We start from the raw sequence: 16,440 nt of genomic DNA on the forward strand, positions 1-16,440 counted from the left end.
AGCTCTTTAAAGTGAGGATAGCCCCATCTCTCTTAAATGCCAAAGAATAAGAACCAGTTAATTCAGCAAATGGGTTACTTCAAATTGGTTGTCTCTGAGCCCAAACGGCCCTAGCTAGGGTTACATGGTGTAGTGGTTAGCCCTCTGGACTCTGTTTTAGACCCTGTCTGAAGAATCTTTTGGCAGCAGTCAGTCAAAAAACGCTTTCAGGGGGTGCTTAGATTGGTTGCCGTCATGCGCAGGCTGTCTCTGTAGGGAAGTGAGCTTAAAAGAGCGGACCCAAGCTTGGAGAATGCGGGCATCGATCCCACTACCTCTCGCATGCTAAGCGGCGCTCTACCATTTGAGCTACTTCCTCTTGCTTGGCTACAGACATGTCCAAACATTGCCTTTGCAGAGCGACGTCTATTTTTAAGGGGCTTGAATCTGTGAATTGACACAAATGAAGTTGGTGAATTAACCGAGATATTGTGCTTTAGTTTAAGGGGTACTGAGGCTTACTACCGGCTGTTTTGCCACCCAGGATCGCTAGCAACCATCAAGTTTTCGGTCAACTGGGCCGAGAAGCGGCAAAAGTGCAGTCATGTGGGACTCCAGGCTCAGCACTGAAAAACCCCCATCCACTTTTCAGCCTGCTTTGTCCTCAATGTGAAGCCTGATCTCCGTAGTCGTGGCAGAGTGTTCGCCTGCATGCAGAAGAGAAAGGGCTGTGTTATTTTTTTTTTTCTCCTCCTCTCTGCCCCGGACCAATGCTTCCAGCCCTTCTCACCGCTGAGGCTCAGTGGCGTGCCGTGATCGTATAGTGGTTAGTACTCTGCGTTGTGGCCGCAGCAACCCCGGTTCGAATCTGGGTCACGGCAGGCTTTTGCCAACAGTCAACGATCTTCTCTCCCATGTTTTTTTGCCACCTCATCCGGTGCTGGTGCGAACCTTGCCAACTACGGATGGCGATTGCCCTTTGACTTTAGTATTTGGTGCCGATAATTGTACCTTCCACGGTCTTTGCTCTCTCTTCCGCAATTCCGTTTTTGCAGGCTTCACCTCGGCGCTTTGTGGATACGTTATATACTATCAAGTAACAAGCCGGCAGATTTAGCCGGAGCCTGGATAGCTCAGTCGGTAGAGCATCAGACTTTTAATCTGAGGGTCCAGGGTTCAAGTCCCTGTTCGGGCGCGAGGCAATCCTATTGATGGCGGCCTCCATATCCCTAGCTCGGCACACCCGAGTCAGCTCGTTGGGAAAGAGTGCTCATGAAGTCAAATGAGTGAGTCTCAGTTCTCCTAGTTGGTACCGCTGTTCCTCCTGCTGCAGGGCAAGCATCTTCTAAACATTGCTTTCATCTTATTCCTCAAGATTGTTCTTAAAAAAATTTTTTAAGAAGAATGCACATTTTTCAAAAGAAACAAGTCGCGGGACTTTTTGAATCCCTTTGACTGTAGCACGCCGTCATCTTCAGTGGTCAGTACCCTGCGTTGTGGCCGCAGCAACCCCGCTTCCAATCCGGGTCTCGCCGTCTTTTGCCCTCAGACTCCTATTTGCCACCTCACCCTTCAGCTGGACATTGTGCCTGAAGCTCGTTGGCGGTCTATTCTGCTTTCTTCCTGCAGTCAACGGACCTGGAGGGCAGCAGGTCGGTGTAGTGTGGCCGAGAGGTTAAGGCGATGGACTTGAAATCCATTGGTGTCTCCCGCGCAGCTTCAACCCTGCCGACTACGAGTTGCGACCAATTGCATCTTCCACGGTCTTTGCTCTCTTTCCACAATTCCTGTTTTGCAGGTTGAACAACGGCGCTTTGTTGATACGAGTATCAAGTTGGTGGTCTGAGCCCGGGTAGCTCAGTCGGTAGAGCATCAGACTTTTAAACTGAGGGTCCAGGGTTCAAGTGCCTGTTTGGGCGAAAGGCAGTCTTATCAATGGCGGCCTCCTGCTGCAGGGCCAGCATCTTCTAAACAATGCTCTCATCTTATTACTCAAGATTGTTCTTAAAGAAACGTGAAAAGAACGCACATTTTTGAAAAGACTCAAAACTTACAAAATAGCTCTTTAAAGTGAGGATAGCCCCACATCTCTCTTAAATGCCAATGAATAAGAACCAGTTAATTCAGCAAATGGGTTACTTCAAATTGGTTGTCTCTGAGCCGAAACGGCCCTAGCTAGGGTTACATGGTGTAGTGGTTAGCCCTCTGGACTCTGTTTTAGACCCTGTCTGAAGAATCTTTTGGCAGCAGTCAGTCAAAAAACGCTTTCAGGGGGTGCTTAGATTGGTTGCCGCCATGCCCCATCCACTTTTCAGCCTGCTTTGTCCTCAATGTGAAGCCTGATCTCCGTAGTCGTGGCAGAGTGTTCGCCTGCATGCAGAAGAGAAAGGGCTGTGTTATTTTTTTTTCTTTCTCCTCCCTCTCTGCCCCGGACCAATGCTTCCAGCCCTTCTCACCACTGAGGCTCAGTGGCGTGCCGTGATCGATAGTGGTTAGTACTCTGCGTTGTGGCCGCAGCAACCCCGGTTCGAACTGGTCACGGCAGGCTTTTGCCAACAGGCAACGATCTTCTCTCCCATGTATTTTTGCCACCTCATCCGGTGCTGGTGCGAACCTTGCCAACTACGTATGGCGATTGCCCTTTGACTTTAGTATTTGGTGCCGATAATTGTACCTTCCACGGTCTTTGCTCTCTCTTCCGCAATTCCGTTTTTGCAGGCTTCACCTCGGCGCTTTGTGGATATGTTATATTCTAACAAGTAACAAGCCGGCAGATTGAGTCGGAGCCTGGATAGCTCAGTCGGTAGTGCATCAGACTTTTAATCTGAGGGTCCAGGGTTCAAGTCCCTGTTCGGGCGTGAGGCAATCCTATTGATGGCGGCCTCCATATCCCTAGCTCGGCACACCCGAGTCAGCTCGTTGGGAAAGAGTGCTCATGAAGTCAACTGAGTGAGTCTCAGTTCTCCTAGTTGGTACCGCTGTTCCTCCTGCTGCAGGGCCAGCATCTTCTAAACATTGCTTTCATCTTATTCCTCAAGATTGTTCTTAAAAATTTTTTTTAAGAAGAATGCACATTTTTCAAAAGACTCACAGCTTTCCAAATAACTCTTTCAAGTGAGGATAGCCCCACACCTGTCTTAAATCCCAAATAATAAGAACCAGTTAATTAAGTAACTGGGTTAGTTCAAATTGGTCGTCACATTTTGGCATAGTAAGAACAGCAGCTACATGTAGTACATAGGGTTACATGTTTTAACCTGCTCAGTGTGATTTGATGTATTTTTGAATTTTACCATGTTTCCATGTGGTCTTGGCCATTTTCTTCCTCTTACGCATTTGGACGTGTGTACATGTGACTGATCACATGACAGGAAACAGGAAAAACAGTATAAAAGAGGCAGCATGGCAAGCAAACAGCCTTTCACTTTACAAATCTGCTGGCGATCACCATTTCTGGACTGTGGTGTTTTATTCGGACTTATCTTTGTAGATTCAAGCACTTGGAACATCACTTGGATTGCATTATACACGGCTGGAAACGTGCGGTGCTATGGAAACCCCCCCCAGTGGGACCCCTCTCTACTCAGTGTTGCAGTAGTCGTGGCCGAGTGGTTAAGGCGATGGACTAGAAATCCATTGGGGTCTCCCCGCGCAGGTTCGAATCCTGCCGACTACGCTTTTGCGTTCCGCCCGCTGCATTGCATAAACAAGTCGCGGGACTTTTTTGAATCCCTTGGACTGTAGCACGCCGTCATCTTCAGTGGTCAGTACCCTGCGTTGTGGCCGCAGCAACCCCGCTTCCAATCCGGGTCTCGCCGTCTTTTGCCCTCAGACTCCTATTTGCCACCTCACCCTTCAGCTGGACATTGTGTCTGAAGCTCGCTGGCGGTCTATTCTGCTTTCTTCCTGCAGTCAACGGACCTGGAGGGCAGCAGGTCGGTGTAGTCGTGGCCGAGAGGTTAAGGCTATGGACTTGAAATCCATTGGGGTCTCCCTGCGCAGGTTCGAACCCTGCCGACTACGAGTTGCGACCAATTGCATCTTCCACGGTCTTTGCTCTCTCTTCCACAATTCCTGTTTTGCAGGCTGAACAACGGCGCTTTGTTGATACGAGTATCAAGTTGGTGGTCTGAGCCCGGTAGCTCAGTTGGTAGAGCATCAGATTTTTAATCTGAGGGTCCAGGGTTCAAGTGCCTGTTTGGGCGAAAGGCAGTCCTATGGATGGCGGCCTCCTGCTGCAGGGCCAGCATCTTCTAAACAATGCTCTCATCTTATTACTCAAGATTGTTCTTAAAGAAACGTGAAAAGAACGCGCATTTTTGAAAAGACTCAAAACTTACAAAATAGCTCTTTAAAGTGAGGATAGCCCCACATCTCTCTTAAATGCCAAAGAATAAGAACCAGTTAATTCAGCAAATGGGTTACTTCAAATTGGTTGTCTCTGAGCCCAAACGGCCCTAGCTAGGGTTACATGGTGTAGTGGTTAGCCCTCTGGACTCTGTTTTAGACCCTGTCTGAAGAATCTTTTGGCAGCAGTCAGTCAAAAAACGCTTTCAGGGGGTGCTTAGATTGGTTGCCGTCATGCGCAGGCTGTCTCTGTAGGGAAGTGAGCTTAAAAGAGCGGACCCAAGCTTGGAGAATGCGGGCATCGATCCCACTACCTCTCGCATGCTAAGCGAGCGCTCTACCATTTGAGCTAATTCCCCTTGCTTGGCTACAGACATGTCCAAACATTGCCTTCGCAGAGCGACGTCTATTTTTAAGGGGCTTGAATCTGTGAATTGACGCAAATGAAATTGGTGAATTAACCGAGATATTGTGCTTTAGTTTAAGGGGTACTGAGGCTTACTACCGAAGCTGTTTTGCCACCCAGGATCGCTAGCAACCATCAAGTTTTCGGTCAACTGGGCCGAGAAGCGGCAAAAGTGCAGTCATGTGGGACTCCAGGCTCAGCACTGAAAAACCCCCATCCACTTTTCAGCCTGCTTTGTCCTCAATGTGAAGCCTGATCTCCGTAGTCGTGGCAGAGTGTTCGCCTGCATGCAGAAGAGAAAGGGCTGTGTTATTTTTTTCTTTCTCCTCCCTCTCTGCCCCGGACCAATGCTTCCAGCCCTTCTCACCACTGAGGCTCAGTGGCGTGCCGTGATCGTATAGTGGTTAGTACTCTGCTGTGGCCGCAGCAACCCCGGTTCGAACCGGTCACGGCAGGCTTTTGCCAACAGGCAACGATCTTCTCTCCCATGTTTTTTGCCACCTCATCCGGTGCTGGTGCGAACCTTGCCAACTACGGATGGCGATTGCCCTTTGACTTTAGTATTTGGTGCCGATAATTGTACCTTCCACGGTCTTTGCTCTCTCTTCTGCAATTCCGTTTTTGCAGGCTTCACCTCGGCGCTTTGTGGATACGTTATATACTAACAAGTAACAAGCCGGCAGATTGAGCCGGAGCCTGGATAGCTCAGTCGGTAGAGCATCAGACTTTTAATCTGAGGGTCCAGGGTTCAAGTCCCTGTTCGGGCGCGAGGCAATCCTATTGATGGCGGCCTCCATATCCCTAGCTCGGCACACCCGAGTCAGCTCGTTGGGAAAGAGTGCTCATGAAGTCAACTGAGTGAGTCTCAGTTCTCCTAGTTGGTACCGCTGTTCCTCCTGCTGCAGGGCCAGCATCTTCTAAACATTGCTTTCATCTTATTCCTCAAGATTGTTCTTAAAAATTTTTTTTAAGAAGAATGCACATTTTTCAAAAGAAACAAGTCGCGGGACTTTTTTGAATCCCTTGGACTGTAGCACGCCGTCATCTTCAGTGGTCAGTACCCTGCGTTGTGGCCGCAGCAACCCCGCTTCCAATCCGGGTCTCGCCGTCTTTTGCCCTCAGACTCCTATTTGCCACCTCACCCTTCAGCTGGACATTGTGCCTGAAGCTCGCTGGCGGTCTATTCTGCTTTCTTCCTGCAGTCAACGGACCTGGAGGGCAGCAGGTCGGTGTAGTCGTGGCCGAGAGGTTAAGGTGATGGACTTGAAATCCATTGGGGTCTCCCCGCGCAGGTTCGAACCCTGCCGACTACGAGTTGCGACCAATTGCATCTTCCACGGTCTTTGCTCTCTTTCCACAATTCCTGTTTTGCAGGCTGAACAACGGCGCTTTGTTGATACGAGTATCAAGTTGGTGGTCTGAGCCCGGGTAGCTCAGTCGGTAGAGCATCAGACTTTTAATCTGAGGGTCCAGGGTTCAAGTGCCTGTTTGGGCGAAAGGCAGTCCTATCGATGGCAGTCTCCTGCTGCAGGGCCAGCATCTTCTAAACAATGCTCTCATCTTATTACTCAAGATTGTTCTTAAAGAAACGTGAAAAGAACGCGCATTTTGAAAAGACTCAAAACTTACAAAACTTAAATAGCTCTTTAAAGTGAGGATAGCCCCACATCTCTCTTAAATGCCAAAGAATAAGAACCAGTTAATTCAGCAAATGGGTTACTTCAAATTGGTTGTCTCTGAGCCCAAACGGCCCTAGCTAGGGTTACATGGTGTAGTGGTTAGCCCTCTGGACTCTGTTTTAGACCCTGTCTGAAGAATCTTTTGGCAGCAGTCAATCAAAAACGCTTTCAGGGGTGCTTAGATTGGTTGCCGTCATGCGCAGGCTGTCTCTGTAGGGAAGTGAGCTTAAAAGAGCGGACCCAAGCTTGAGAATGCCGGCATCGATCCCACTACCTCTCGCATGCTAAGCGAGCGCTCTACCATTTGAGCTAATTCCCTTGCTTGGCTACAGACATGTCCAAACATTGCCTTCGCAGAGCGACGCCTATTTTTGAGGGGCTTGAATCTGTGAATTGACGCAAATGAAATTGGTGAATTAACCGAGATATTGTGCTTTAGTTTAAGGGGTACTGAGGCTTACTACCGAAGCTGTTTTGCCACCCAGGATCGCTAGCAACCATCAAGTTTTCGGTCAACTGGGCCGAGAAGCGCAAAAGTGCAGTCATGTGGGACTCCAGGCTCAGCACTGAAAAACCCCATCCACTTTTCAGCCTGCTTTGTCCTCAATGTGAAGCCTGATCTCCGTAGTCGTGGCAGAGTGTTCGCCTGCATGCAGAAGAGAAAGGGCTGTGTTATTTTTTTTTTTCTCCTCCTCTCTGCCCCGGACCAATGCTTCCAGCCCTTCTCACCACTGAGGCTCAGTGGCGAAACGCGTGATCGTATAGTGGTTAGTACTCTGCGCTGTGGCCGCAGCAACCCCGGTTCGAACCGGTCACGGCAGGCTTTTGCCAACAGGCAACGATCTTCTCTCCCATGTATTTTTGCCACCTCATCCGGTGCTGGTGCGAACCTTGCCAACTACGGATGGCGATTGCCCTTTGACTTTAGTATTTGGTGCCGATAATTGTACCTTCCACACGGTCTTTGCTCTCTCTTCCGCAATTCCGCTTTTGCAGGCTTCACCTCGGCGCTTTGTGGATACGTTATATTCTAACAAGTAACAAGCCGGCAGATTGAGTCGGAGCCTGGATAGCTCAGTCGGTAGTGCATCAGACTTTTAATCTGAGGGTCCAGGGTTCAAGTCCCTGTTTGGGCGCGAGGCAATCCTATTGATGGCGGCCTCCATATCCCTAGCTCGGCACACCGAGTCAGCTCGTTGGGAAAGAGTGCTCATGAAGTCAACTGAGTGAGTCTCAGTTCTCCTAGTTGGTACCGCTGTTCCTCCTGCTGCAGGGCCAGCATCTTCTAAACATTGCTTTCATCTTATTCCTCAAGATTGTTCTTAAAAAATTTTTTTAAGAAGAATGCACATTTTTCAAAAGACTCACAGCTTTCCAAATAACTCTTTCAAGTGAGGATAGCCCCACACCTGTCTTAAATCCCAAATAATAAGAACCAGTTAATTAAGTAACTGGGTTAGTTCAAATTGGTCGTCACATTTTGGCATAGTAAGAACAGCAGCTACATGTAGTACATAGGGTTACATGTTTTAACCTGCTCAGTGTGATTTGATGTATTTTTGAATTTTACCATGTTTCCATGTGGTCTTGGCCATTTTCTTCCTCTTACGCATTTGGACGTGTGTACATGTGACTGATCACATGACAGGAAACAGGAAAAAACAGTATAAAAGAGGCAGCATGGCAAGCAAACAGCCTTTCACTTTACAAATCTGCTGGCGATCACCATTTCTGGACTGTGGTGTTTTATTCGACTTATCTTTGTAGATTCAAGCACTTGGAACATCACTTGGATTGCATTATACACGGCTGGAAACGTGCGGTGCTATGGAAACCCCAGTGGGACCCCTCTCTACTCGGTGTTGCAGTAGTCGTGGCGAGTGGTTAAGGCGATGGACTAGAAATCCATTGGGGTCTCCCGCGCAGGTTCGAATCCTGCCGACTACGCTTTTGCGTTCCGCCCGCTGCATTGCATAAACAAGTCGCGGGACTTTTTTGAATCCCTTGGACTGTAGCACGCCGTCATCTTCAGTGGTCAGTACCCTGCGTTGTGGCCGCAGCAACCCCGCTTCCAATCCGGGTCTCGCCGTCTTTTGCCCTCAGACTCCTATTTGCCACCTCACCCTTCAGCTGGACATTGTGTCTGAAGCTCGCTGGCGGTCTATTCTGCTTTCTTCCTGCAGTCAACGGACCTGGAGGGCAGCAGGTCGGTGTAGTCGTGGCCGAGAGGTTAAGGCGATGGACTTGAAATCCATTGGGGTCTCCCTGCGCAGGTTCGAACCCTGCCGACTACGAGTTGCGACCAATTGCATCTTCCACGGTCTTTGCTCTCTCTTCCACAATTCCTGTTTTGCAGGCTGAACAACGGCGCTTTGTTGATACGAGTATCAAGTTGGTGGTCTGAGCCCGGGTAGCTCAGTCGGTAGAGCATCAGATTTTTAATCTGAGGGTCCAGGGTTCAAGTGCCTGTTTGGGCGAAAGGCAGTCCTATGGATGGCGGCCTCCTGCTGCAGGGCCAGCATCTTCTAAACAATGCTCTCATCTTATTACTCAAGATTGTTCTTAAAGAAACGTGAAAAGAACGCGCATTTTTGAAAAGACTCAAAACTTACAAAATAGCTCTTTAAAGTGAGGATAGCCCCACATCTCTCTTAAATGCCAAAGAATAAGAACCAGTTAATTCAGCAAATGGGTTACTTCAAATTGGTTGTCTCTGAGCCCAAACGGCCCTAGCTAGGGTTACATGGTGTAGTGGTTAGCCCTCTGGACTCTGTTTTAGACCCTGTCTGAAGAATCTTTTGGCAGCAGTCAGTCAAAAAAACGCTTTCAGGGGGTGCTTAGATTGGTTGCCGTCATGCGCAGGCTGTCTCTGTAGGGAAGTGAGCTTAAAAGAGCGGACCCAAGCTTGGAGAATGCGGGCATCGATCCCACTACCTCTCGCATGCTAAGCGAGCGCCTACCATTTGAGCTAATTCCCTTGCTTGGCTACAGACATGTCCAAACATTGGCTTCGCAGAGCGACGCCTATTTTTAAGGGGGCTTGAATCTGTGAATTGACGCAAATGAAATTGGTGAATTAACCGAGATATTGTGCTTTAGTTTAAGGTACTGAGGCTTACTACCGAAGCTGTTTTGCCACCCAGGATCGCTAGCAACCATCAAGTTTTCGGTCAACTGGGCCGAGAAGCGGCAAAAGTGCAGTCATGTGGGACTCCAGGCTCAGCACTGAAAAACCCCATCCACTTTTCAGCCTGCTTTGTCCTCAATGTGAAGCCTGATCTCCGTAGTCGTGGCAGAGTGTTCGCCTGCATGCAGAAGAGAAAGGGCTGTGTTATTTTTTTCTTTCTCCTCCTCTCTGCCCCGGACCAATGCTTCCAGCCCTTCTCACCACTGAGGCTCAGTGGCGTGCCGTGATCGTGATAGTGGTTAGTACTCTGCGCGTGGCCGCAGCAACCCCGGTTCGAATCCGGGTCACGGCAGGCTTTTGCCAACAGGCAACGATCTTCTCTCCCATGTTTTTTGCCACCTCATCCGGTGCTGGTGCGAACCTTGCCAACTACGGATGGCGATTGCCCTTTGACTTTAGTATTTGGTGCCGATAATTGTACCTTCCACGGTCTTTGCTCTCTCTTCTGCAATTCCGCTTTTGCAGGCTTCACCTCGGCGCTTTGTGGATACGTTATATACTAACAAGTAACAAGCCGGCAGATTGAGCCGGAGCCTGGATAGCTCAGTCGGTAGAGCATCAGACTTTTAATCTGAGGGTCCAGGGTTCAAGTCCCTGTTCGGGCGCGAGGCAATCCTATTGATGGCGGCCTCCATATCCCTAGCTCGGCACACCCGAGTCAGCTCGTTGGGAAAGAGTGCTCATGAAGTCAACTGAGTGAGTCTCAGTTCTCCTAGTTGGTACCGCTGTTCCTCCTGCTGCAGGGCCAGCATCTTCTAAACATTGCTTTCATCTTATTCTCAAGATTGTTCTTAAAAATTTTTTTAAGAAGAATGCACATTTTTCAAAAGAAACAAGTCGCGGGACTTTTTGAATCCCTTGGACTGTAGCACGCTGTCATCTTCAGTGGTCAGTACCCTGCGTTGTGGCCGCAGCAACCCCGCTTCCAATCCGGGTCTCGCCGTCTTTTGCCCTCAGACTCCTATTTGCCACCTCACCCTTCAGCTGGACATTGTGCCTGAAGCTCGCTGGCGGTCTATTCTGCTTTCTTCCTGCAGTCAACGGACCTGGAGGGCAGCAGGTCGGTGTAGTCGTGGCCGAGAGGTTAAGGCGATGGACTTGAAATCCATTGGTGTCTCCCCGCGCAGGTTCGAACCCTGCCGACTACGAGTTGCGACCAACTGCATCTTCCACGGTCTTTGCTCTCTTTCCACAATTCCTGTTTTGCAGGCTGAACAACGGCGCTTTGTTGATACGAGTATCAAGTTGGTGGTCTGAGCCCGGGTAGCTCAGTCGGTAGAGCATCAGACTTTTAATCTGAGGGTCCAGGGTTCAAGTGCCTGTTTGGGCGAAAGGCAGTCCTATCGATGGCAGTCTCCTGCTGCAGGGCCAGCATCTTCTAAACAATGCTCTCATCTTATTACTCAAGATTGTTCTTAAAGAAACGTGAAAAGAACGCGCATTTTTGAAAAGACTCAAAACTTACAAAATAGCTCTTTAAAGTGAGGATAGCCCCACATCTCTCTTAAATGCCAAAGAATAAGAACCAGTTAATTCAGCAAATGGGTTACTTCAAATTGGTTGTCTCTGAGCCCAAACGGCCCTAGCTAGGGTTACATGGTGTAGTGGTTAGCCCTCTGGACTCTGTTTTAGACCCTGTCTGAAGAATCTTTTGGCAGCAGTCAGTCAAAAAACGCTTTCAGGGGTGCTTAGATTGGTTGCCGCCATGCGCAGGCTGTCTCTGTAGGGAAGTGAGCTTAAAAGAGCGGACCCAAGCTTGGAGAATGCGGGCATCGATACCACTACCTCTCGCATGCTAAGCGGCGCCTACCATTTGAGCTAATTCCTTGCTTGGCTACAAACATGTCCAAACATTGCCTTCGCAGAGCGACGCCTATTTTTAAGGGGCTTGAATCTGTGAATTGACGCAAATGAAATTGGTGAATTAACCGAGATATTGTGCTTTAGTTTAAGGGGTACTGAGGCTTACTACCGAAGCTGTTTTGCAACCCAGAATCGCTAGCAACCATCAAGTTTTCGGTCAACTGGGCCGAGAAGCGGCAAAAGTGCAGTCATGTGGGACTCCAGGCTCAGCACTGAAAACCCCCATCCACTTTTCAGCCTGCTTTGTCCTCAATGTGAAGCCTGATCTCCGTAGTCGTGGCAGAGTGTTCGCCTGCATAAAGAAGAGAAAAGGGCTGTGTTATTTTTTTTCTTTCTCCTCCTCTCTGCCCCGACCAATGCTTCCAGCCCTTCTCACCACTGAGGCTCAGTGGCGTGCCGTGATCGTATAGTGGTTAGTACTCTGCGCTGTGGCTCGCAGCAACCCCGGTTCGAATCTGGTCACGGCAGGCTTTTGCCAACAGGCAACGATCTTCTCCCATGTTTTTTTGCCACCTCATCCGGTGCTGGTGCGAACCTTGCCAACTACGGATGGCGATTGCCCTTTGACTTTAGTATTTGGTGCCGATAATTGTACCTTCCACGGTCTTTGCTCTCTCTTCCGCAATTCCGCTTTTTGCAGGCTTCACCTCGGCGCTTTGTGGATACGTTATATACTAACAAGTAACAAGCCGGCAGATTGAGCCGGAGCCTGGATAGCTCAGTCGGTAGAGCATCAGACTTTTAATCTGAGGGTCCAGGGTTCAAGTCCCTGTTCGGGCGCGAGGCAATCCTATTGATGGCGGCCTCCATATCCCTAGCTCGGCACACCCGAGTCAGCTCGTTGGGAAAGAGTGCTCATGAAGTCAACTGAGTGAGTCTCAGTTCTCCTAGTTGGTACCGCTGTTCCTCCTGCTGCAGGGCCAGCATCTTCTAAACATTGCTTTCATCTTATTCTCAAGATTGTTCTTAAAAATTTTTTTAAGAAGAATGCACATTTTTCAAAAGAAACAAGTCGCGGGACTTTTTTGAATCCCTTGGACTGTAGCACGCCGTCATCTTCAGTGGTCAGTACCTCTGCGTTGTGGCTGCAGCAACCCCGCTTCCAATCCGGGTCTCGCCGCCTTTTGCCCTCAGACTCCTATTTGCCACCTCACCCTTCAGCTGGACATTGTGCCTGAAGCTCGCTGGCGGTCTATTCTGCTTTCTTCCTGCAGTCAACGGACCTGGAGGGCAGCAGGTCGGTGTAGTCGTGGCCGAGAGGTTATGGCGATGGACTTGAAATCCATTGGTGTCTCCCGCGCAGGTTCGAACCCTGCCGACTACGAGTTGCGACCAATTGCATCTTCCACGGTCTTTCCTCTCTTTCCACAATTCCTGTTTTGCAGGTTGAACAACGGCGCTTTGTTGATACGAGTATCAAGTTGGTGGTCTGAGCCCGGTAGCTCAGTCGGTAGAGCATCAGACTTTTAATCTGAGGGTCCAGGGTTCAAGTGCCTGTTTGGGCGAAAGGCAGTCCTATCGATGGCAGTCTCCTGCTGCAGGGCCAGCATCTTCTAAACAATGCTCTCATCTTATTACTCAAGATTGTTCTTAAAGAAACGTGAAAAGAACGCGCATTTTTTAAAAGACTCAAAACTTACAAAATAGCTCTTTAAAGTGAGGATAGCCCCACATCTCTCTTAAATGCCAAAGAATAAGAACCAGTTAATTCAGCAAATGGGTTACTTCAAATTGGTTGTCTCTGAGCCCAAACGGCCCTAGCTAGGTTACATGGTGTAGTGGTTAGCCCTCTGGACTCTGTTTTAGACCCTGTCTGAAGAATCTTTTGGCAGCAGTCAGTCAAAAACGCTTTCAGGGGTGCTTAGATTGGTTGCCGTCATGCGCAGGCTGTCTCTGTAGGGAAGTGAGCTTAAAAGAGCGGACCCAAGCTTGGAGAATGCGGGCATCGATACCACTACCTCGCATGCTAAGCGAGCGCTCTACCATTTGAGCTAATTCCCCTTGCTTGGCTACAAACATGTCCAAACATTGCCTTCGCAGAGCGACGTCTATTTTTAAGGGGCTTGAATCTGTGAATTGACGCAAATGAAATTGGTGAATTAACCGAGATATTGTGCTTTAGTTTAAGGGGTACTGAGGCTTACTACCGCTGTTTTGCAACCCAGAATCGCTTAGCAACCATCAAGTTTTCGGTCAACTGGGCCGAGAAGCGGCAAAAGTGCAGTCATGTGGGACTCCAGGCTCAGCACTGAAAAACCCCCATCCACTTTTCAGCCTGCTTTGTCCTCAATGTGAAGCCTGATCTCCGTAGTCGTGGCAGAGTGTTCGCCTGCATAAAGAAGAGAAAGGGCTGTGTTATTTTTTTTTCTTTCTCCTCCCTCTCTGCCCCGGACCAATGCTTCCAGCCCTTCTCACCACTGAGGCTCAGTGGCGTGCCGTGATCGTATAGTGGTTAGTACTCTGCGTTGTGGCCGCAGCAACCCCGGTTCGAATCTGGGTCACGGCAGGCTTTTGCCAACAGGCAACGATCTTCTCTCCCATGTTTTTTTGCCACCTCATCCGGTGCTGGTGCGAACCTTGCCAACTACGGATGGCGATTGCCCTTTGACTTTAGTATTTGGTGCCGATAATTGTACCTTCCACGGTCTTTGCTCTCTCTTCCGCAATTCCGTTTTTGCAGGCTTCACCTCGGCGCTTTGTGGATACGTTATATACTAACAAGTAACAAGCCGGCAGATTGAGCCGGAGCCTGGATAGCTCAGTCGGTAGAGCATCAGACTTTTAATCTGAGGGTCCAGGGTTCAAGTCCCTGTTCGGGCGCGAGGCAATCCTATTGATGGCGGCCTCCATATCCCTAGCTCGGCACACCCGAGTCAGCTCGTTGGGAAAGAGTGCTCATGAAGTCAACTGAGTGAGTCTCAGTTCTCCTAGTTGGTACCGCTGTTCCTCCTGCTGCAGGGCCAGCATCTTCTAAACATTGCTTTCATCTTATTCCTCAAGATTGTTCTTAAAAAATTTTTTTAAGAAGAATGCACATTTTTCAAAAGAAACAAGTCAGCAGGGACTTTTTGAATCCCTTGGACTGTAGCATCCGTCATCTTCAGTGGTCAGTACCCTGCGTTGTGGCTGGCAGCAACCCCGCTTCCAATCCGGGTCTCGCCGCCTTTTTGCCCTCAGACTCCTATTTGCCACCTCACCCTTCAGCTGGACATTGTGCCTGAAGCTCGTTGGCGGTCTATTCTGCTTTCTTCCTGCAGTCAACGGACCTGGAGGGCAGCAGGTCGGTGTAGTCGTGGCCGAGAGGTTATGGCGATGGACTTGAAATCCATTGGTGTCTCCCCGCGCAGGTTCGAACCCTGCCGACTACGAGTTGCGACCAATTGCATCTTCCACGGTCTTTCCTCTCTTTCCACAATTCCTGTTTTGCAGGTTGAACAACGGCGCTTTGTTGATACGAGTATCAAGTTGGTGGTCTGAGCCCGGGTAGCTCAGTCGGTAGAGCATCAGACTTTTAATCTGAGGGTCCAGGGTTCAAGTCCCTGTTCGGGCGCGAGGCAATCCTATTGATGGCGGCCTCCATATCCCTAGCTCGGCACACCCGAGTCAGCTCGTTGGGAAAGAGTGCTCATGAAGTCAACTGAGTGAGTCTCAGTTCTCCTAGTTGGTACCGCTGTTCCTCCTGCTGCAGGGCCAGCATCTTCTAAACATTGCTTTCATCTTATTCCTCAAGATTGTTCTTAAAAAATTTTTTAAGAAGAATGCACATTTTTCAAAAGACTCACAGCTTTCCAAATAACTCTTTCAAGTGAGGATAGCCCCACACCTGTCTTAAATCCCAAATAATAAGAACCAGTTAATTAAGTAACTGGGTTAGTTCAAATTGGTCGTCACATTTTGGCATAGTAAGAACAGCAGCTACATGTAGTACATAGGGTTACATGTTTTAACCTGCTCAGTGTGATTTGATGTATTTTTGAATTTTACCATGTTTCCATGTGGTCTTGGCCATTTTCTTCCTCTTACGCATTTGGACGTGTGTACATGTGACTGATCACATGACAGGAAACAGGAAAAAACAGTATAAAAGAGGCAGCATGGCAAGCAAACAGCCTTTCACTTTACAAATCTGCTGGCGATCACCATTTCTGGACTGTGGTGTTTTATTCGGACTTATCTTTGTAGATTCAAGCACTTGGAACATCACTTGGATTGCATTATACACGGCTGGAAACGTGCGGTGCTATGGAAACCCCCCCCAGTGGGACCCCTCTCTACTCGGTGTTGCAGTAGTCGTGGCCGAGTGGTTAAGGCGATGGACTAGAAATCCATTGGGGTCTCCCCGCGCAGGTTCGAATCCTGCCGACTACGCTTTGCGTTCCGCCCGCTGCATTGCATAAACAAGTCGCGGGACTTTTTTGAATCCCTTGGACTGTAGCACGCCGTCATCTTCAGTGGTCAGTACCCTGCGTTAGGGCCGCAGCAACCCCGCTTCCAATCCGGGTCTCGCCGCCTTTTGCCCTCAGACTCCTATTTGCCACCTCACCCTTCAGCTGGACATTGTGTCTGAAGCTCGCTGGCGGTCTATTCTGCTTTCTTCCTGCAGTCAACGGACCTGGAGGGCAGCAGGTCGGTGTAGTCGTGGCCGAGAGGTTAAGGCGATGGACTTGAAATCCATTGGGGTCTCCCCGCGCAGGTTCGAACCCTGCCGACTACGAGTTGCGACCAATTGCATCTTCCACGGTCTTTGCTCTCTCTTCCACAATTCCTGTTTTGCAGGCTGCACAACGGGCGCTTTGTTGATACGAGTATCAAGTTGGTGGTCTGAGCCCGGTAGCTCAGTCGGTAGAGCATCAGAATTTTAATCTGAGGGTCCAGGGTTCAAGTGCCTGTTTGGGCGAAAGGCAGTCCTATGGATGGCGGCCTCCTGCTGCAGGGCCAGCATCTTCTAAACAATGCTCTCATCTTATTACTCAAGATTG

General features: G+C 49.3%; 16 non-coding genes across 16 annotated transcripts; 15 read left to right on the forward strand and 1 right to left on the reverse strand.

Annotated features, from left to right (window-relative positions):
* Positions 1 to 1,101: 1,101 nt before the first annotated feature.
* trnak-uuu lies at positions 1,102 to 1,174 on the forward strand. The gene has a single exon. It is a non-coding gene; the product is annotated as a tRNA-Lys (tRNA).
* A 2,399-nt stretch (positions 1,175 to 3,573) lies between these two features.
* On the forward strand, positions 3,574 to 3,655 carry trnas-aga. The gene has a single exon. It is a non-coding gene; the product is annotated as a tRNA-Ser (tRNA).
* A 265-nt stretch (positions 3,656 to 3,920) lies between these two features.
* On the forward strand, positions 3,921 to 4,002 carry trnas-uga. Its single transcript has one exon. It is a non-coding gene; the product is annotated as a tRNA-Ser (tRNA).
* Positions 4,003 to 4,612: 610 nt separating this feature from the next.
* trnaa-agc lies at positions 4,613 to 4,685 on the reverse strand. Its single transcript has one exon. It is a non-coding gene; the product is annotated as a tRNA-Ala (tRNA).
* A 741-nt stretch (positions 4,686 to 5,426) lies between these two features.
* On the forward strand, positions 5,427 to 5,499 carry trnak-uuu. Its single transcript has one exon. It is a non-coding gene; the product is annotated as a tRNA-Lys (tRNA).
* Positions 5,500 to 5,963: 464 nt separating this feature from the next.
* Positions 5,964 to 6,045, forward strand: trnas-uga. The gene has a single exon. It is a non-coding gene; the product is annotated as a tRNA-Ser (tRNA).
* A 2,233-nt stretch (positions 6,046 to 8,278) lies between these two features.
* trnas-aga lies at positions 8,279 to 8,358 on the forward strand. Its single transcript has one exon. It is a non-coding gene; the product is annotated as a tRNA-Ser (tRNA).
* A 265-nt stretch (positions 8,359 to 8,623) lies between these two features.
* trnas-uga lies at positions 8,624 to 8,705 on the forward strand. Its single transcript has one exon. It is a non-coding gene; the product is annotated as a tRNA-Ser (tRNA).
* Positions 8,706 to 10,130: 1,425 nt separating this feature from the next.
* Positions 10,131 to 10,203, forward strand: trnak-uuu. Its single transcript has one exon. It is a non-coding gene; the product is annotated as a tRNA-Lys (tRNA).
* Positions 10,204 to 10,664: 461 nt separating this feature from the next.
* Positions 10,665 to 10,746, forward strand: trnas-uga. Its single transcript has one exon. It is a non-coding gene; the product is annotated as a tRNA-Ser (tRNA).
* Positions 10,747 to 12,168: 1,422 nt separating this feature from the next.
* Positions 12,169 to 12,241, forward strand: trnak-uuu. Its single transcript has one exon. It is a non-coding gene; the product is annotated as a tRNA-Lys (tRNA).
* A 1,967-nt stretch (positions 12,242 to 14,208) lies between these two features.
* On the forward strand, positions 14,209 to 14,281 carry trnak-uuu. Its single transcript has one exon. It is a non-coding gene; the product is annotated as a tRNA-Lys (tRNA).
* A 466-nt stretch (positions 14,282 to 14,747) lies between these two features.
* trnas-uga lies at positions 14,748 to 14,829 on the forward strand. Its single transcript has one exon. It is a non-coding gene; the product is annotated as a tRNA-Ser (tRNA).
* A 109-nt stretch (positions 14,830 to 14,938) lies between these two features.
* On the forward strand, positions 14,939 to 15,011 carry trnak-uuu. The gene has a single exon. It is a non-coding gene; the product is annotated as a tRNA-Lys (tRNA).
* A 736-nt stretch (positions 15,012 to 15,747) lies between these two features.
* On the forward strand, positions 15,748 to 15,829 carry trnas-aga. The gene has a single exon. It is a non-coding gene; the product is annotated as a tRNA-Ser (tRNA).
* A 264-nt stretch (positions 15,830 to 16,093) lies between these two features.
* Positions 16,094 to 16,175, forward strand: trnas-uga. The gene has a single exon. It is a non-coding gene; the product is annotated as a tRNA-Ser (tRNA).
* Positions 16,176 to 16,440: the final 265 nt, after the last annotated feature.

This window comes from Puntigrus tetrazona, chromosome 4 (genome assembly GCF_018831695.1).
Source record: "Puntigrus tetrazona isolate hp1 chromosome 4, ASM1883169v1, whole genome shotgun sequence".
Lineage (NCBI taxonomy): Eukaryota > Metazoa > Chordata > Actinopteri > Cypriniformes > Cyprinidae > Puntigrus > Puntigrus tetrazona.